The 4,026-nt window shown below is 45.2% G+C and overlaps 1 long non-coding RNA gene across 1 annotated transcript; it reads right to left on the bottom strand.

The window, feature by feature from the left end:
* Positions 1-1,155: 1,155 nt before the first annotated feature.
* Positions 1,156-3,647, bottom strand: LOC137333552 (uncharacterized). The gene is made up of 3 exons (XR_010965915.1): positions 2,627-3,647; positions 2,343-2,420; positions 1,156-1,418 (listed from the first exon to the last, which is right to left on the bottom strand). It is a non-coding gene; the product is annotated as an uncharacterized lncRNA (long non-coding RNA).
* Positions 3,648-4,026: the final 379 nt, after the last annotated feature.

The raw sequence follows: 4,026 nt of genomic DNA, 5'->3' as shown, positions 1-4,026 counted from the left end.
GTAACATTTGTAATTCTCATATTTAAGGATGATTGGAAGATTATGACCAGATCCAGCAATGCCTCCTTCCTCGTTGGGCCGGAAACGTACCAGTCAAGGAAGTTCTCCTGAATACACTTCAAAAATTCCTCCCCCTCTTTGCCCCTTACACTATTCCTATCCCAGTCTATATTTGGATAGTTGAAGTCCCCCATTATCACTACTCTATGGTTCTTGCATATCTCTGTAATTTCCCTGCAAATTTGCTCCTCTATACCCTTCCCACTAGTTGGTGGTCTATAGACTACCCCCAGTAGTGTAATGGCACCTCTATTATTTCTTAACTCTGACCAAATAGGTTCTGTCTTTGACCCCTCCAGGACATCCTTTCTCTCCAGCACTGCAATATTCTCCTCAATCAAAACTGCCACCCAGCCCCCTCCTTTCCTTCCTTCCTGTTCTTTCCTCAACATATTATTGAGGAAATGTGTAGAAAGCTCTCTCTTTGACAAAGACTCAGAATACTCATTATAAATTTAGGGCCAAAGATTTATTCTTTAAAAGCAATGACTGTTGATTGTAGAAAATTAACTGGCAGCTGATGGCTTTACTTCAATTTTAGTGTTTGGTGTTGTAAAAGTTAATATGCGACCCACAGGATACCACAGCCACAGTGATGTGGTCCACAAGGAAAATGTTTCGAATCTCATGTACTAGAGATATCAATAATTCAAACCACATCTGCATATGTCACTAATATCTGACTGAGTTACGTAATTTTTGTGCTTCAGAATTTGAATTTACTGCCACTGCTCTGTGGGGTTCCCTCTTTGATTTGACAGAGCAGCTCCCCCGAGTCACAAAATAGAAACAAGGCCCCTATTCTCCCACTTCCCATCATTTGCTGCTTTGAGGTTGAAGCTGTAAGAACCGTCCTCGCCCATGAATCCTAATACTGAAGCAAGGATATCATTGAATCATTCACTCCATCATTCCCCACACTGCTCCATCACCACATGTTTTAATCTCTTCCATGAGACTGCACCAGATGGCAATGTGGCCATAAGACATAATTTTATGCAATGTGGCCTGTTTGGCTCTAACTCTTTTCCTACACTTGTGTTATCGTTAGGAATATCACATACTTCACAAAAAGAATGGCTCTTATCACAGGACTTGAAATAGATTTTTTTATTTACTGATACTTTATAAATTAATTCACATTTCATGAGATAATATCAACACACAACTGATCGGGACATACATCCCGAAGACATGCGGCTTTTTAAAAAACACAGTACATATGGAGAATACTTTATATATTGTGCCTGAAGGGCCAGTTGTTCAGGAGCAGCAGCTACATTTGTCAGAGGTTTTCCCTTTGCACACACAGCAATTGGTGCAGTTAGTGCATCCGGCAGGACAGCAAGAGCAGCAACCTGAGAGAGGAGAGGGAAAAGGCAGAAATCAGTAACAATGAATCATTCACTGAAACACCCCAGACCCTCCCATTACAGCACTGAGGTCCTCCCTAATAAACTAATCTATGTCATATTACCAAATAACTGGTCAGAAAATGCCCCCCTCAGAAGCCCTACCTGTCAATCTCTCAGCTTCTGTATTTGTGGTAAGATTTGGGACCTTGTGATATCATCAGTCTGTCCCACCCACTGTTCAGTGATCAACTCTTCAGAGTAAAACTTCCCACCAGCTTGTTTCACATGTGAACCTTTAAGGGGCTGGTACTCCATTCCTGTGAGCTCCATTAAACGCTGCTGTTCCCCTGCTCACGATGCGCCCTCCCTTTCTCCTCTGTGAAACACCTTGAGATGTTTTTCGACATTAAAATGCGCTGAATAAATACAAGCTGTAGTTGCTGCTTTAAATCCTGGGTAAAAACAGCACCGACATGAATGTAGCAGCAGCAGGTTAAGCGCTGGTAGGTGAAGAGGTTCTGGTTCAACCACAAGCGAAACAGTGACGTTCTGTGTTAATTTAATTCAATGAGGGACAATACGGGGCATCTCAGGTACTGAACTGGCAACTGGAGCAGCGTGAAGATCGGGACAATCACCCATCGGGACTCAGTGGGGTTCCATCGGATCAGTGACAATTCCCTATGTTAGGAATAGAGTTAGATTCAGAGTTAGAGTGAGGATTAGGGTTGGGAATATGATTAGTTATGGTTGGAGTTAGAATTAGAGGTTGGTTTATGGTGATTCCCGACACTGGAGACAAATTGATTGGAATGAAAGTCCGGGGACCTTGTAATTTTCCATTCTGTTCCAGTCTGAGTCCTGCCCAGAACCATCAGTCACATAAATACAATGTGAGGGGTTTTAAACAGTCCCACAGTTACTCACTTTTGTGGCAGCGTCCAGCTTTGCTGGTGGGACATCGGCAGTCGGAGCACCTGCAGGTGTTTTCACAGGAGCAGGATCCTGAAAACAGGGAAAACAAACAAATATAAAGACACAGAGTTGGGATTTAATCCCTGAGAAATCCCCACCGTGTGGAGGAGCCCCGGCTCTTTGTCACCCTCTGATCTCCAGTTAATTTAATAAACAGCCTCCCCTCCAATCCTGCTCCACCTCAGTGACACTGAGCGGGGACACTGAGCTGAAAGGACTGACTCGTCTCCACTCACCATCCAGGCAGACACAGGCCTTAGAGTCAGACATTTCACTAACTTCCTCTTCAGTTTGGAGCCGTCACCGAATCAGCGTTTCTCGATCTTGTGCCGTTTGCTGCATCGGAGCCGAATTTTATGGGTTGTGATCGGCGGGGAATCGGGTGCAAAACCGGGGAAGGGGCGGGTCGGTCCGGGCAGAATGCACACGGAGCACCGAAGTGAATCAGCGGTTCCAGGTGGGAATTGCACCCGTCTCCTTCACTCAGAACACGACCCCAAAATATTCCTCAATAACAGCAATTTCACAACATTTCCTGTGCGATCACCGTGAGTCTGAGCGTCTGCAGCACGTTTCACACCCACGGTCTGGGGGGTCCAGGACTGCATCTTCTGTTTTAGGTTTTATTTCCCTTTTCACTCTGGATATTTTTTTTTGTTTCCGTGTTTCAGCTTCAGGTCAACCCCAGCTCCCTGTGTCACAGAGAGTTTTCCCAGTTGCTTTGATATCTACAAGAGTTTTCATTCATAAAGTGATTTCATTCATAAAGTGTTTTCATCTGCAGCACGTTTCACACCCGCCGTGTTTGGAGAGGTGAGAATTGACCAGTCCCCCGGTCAGTGTGAGGAGCCTGTTCACAGAGCGAGGAGTTCAGGTCACCTTTGGACCGTGTGCACCTTCCTGTCTGTTGAAAGATTGAACTGCACTGGAGTTTGTTCTCAGTAACTCTGTAAATATTTAGAATCAGAAAGGACCCTGATAAACGATCTATAATAACAAATCTCAGATCTTGGCTCCCCTTGAAAGAGTCTCTGCTTCTTTGAAAAAGCAAAATACTGTGGACGCTGGAAATCTGAAATAAAGACAGAAAATGCTGGAGTCACTCAGCAGGTCAGGCAGCATCTGTGGAGGGAGAAACAGAGTTAACGCTTCAGGTCGATGACCTTTCGTCTCTGGGGGTCCCTTTTATTAACCTCGGGACGTTTTTCAACATTGAAAACGCCATGAATACAAACTCTTGTAGATATCAAGGCAAGTGGAACAATTCTCTGGGACATGGGGAGCTGGGGCTGACCTGGGAGAACAATCTGAAACACAGGAACTAAAAATTATCCAGAGTGAAAAGGGAAATAAAACCTAAAACAGAAGATGCAGTCCTGGACCCCCCAGACCGTGGGTGTGAAACGTGCTGCAGACGCTCAGACTCACGGTGATCGCACAGGAAATGTTGTGAAATTGCTGTTATTGAGGAATATTTTGGGGACGTGTTCTGAGTGAAGGAGACGGGTGCAATTCCCACCTGGAACCGCTGATTCACTTCGGTGCTCCGTGTGCATTCTGCCCGGACCGACCCGCCCCTTCCCCGGTTTTGCACCCGATTCCCCGCCGATCACAACTCAAAAAATTCGGCATAAAA

This window comes from Heptranchias perlo, chromosome 16 (genome assembly GCF_035084215.1).
Source record: "Heptranchias perlo isolate sHepPer1 chromosome 16, sHepPer1.hap1, whole genome shotgun sequence".
Classification (NCBI taxonomy): Eukaryota; Metazoa; Chordata; class Chondrichthyes; order Hexanchiformes; family Hexanchidae; genus Heptranchias; species Heptranchias perlo.
Note: the sequence above shows the minus strand (reverse complement) of the source record. Positions and strands in the feature narration are given on the sequence as shown.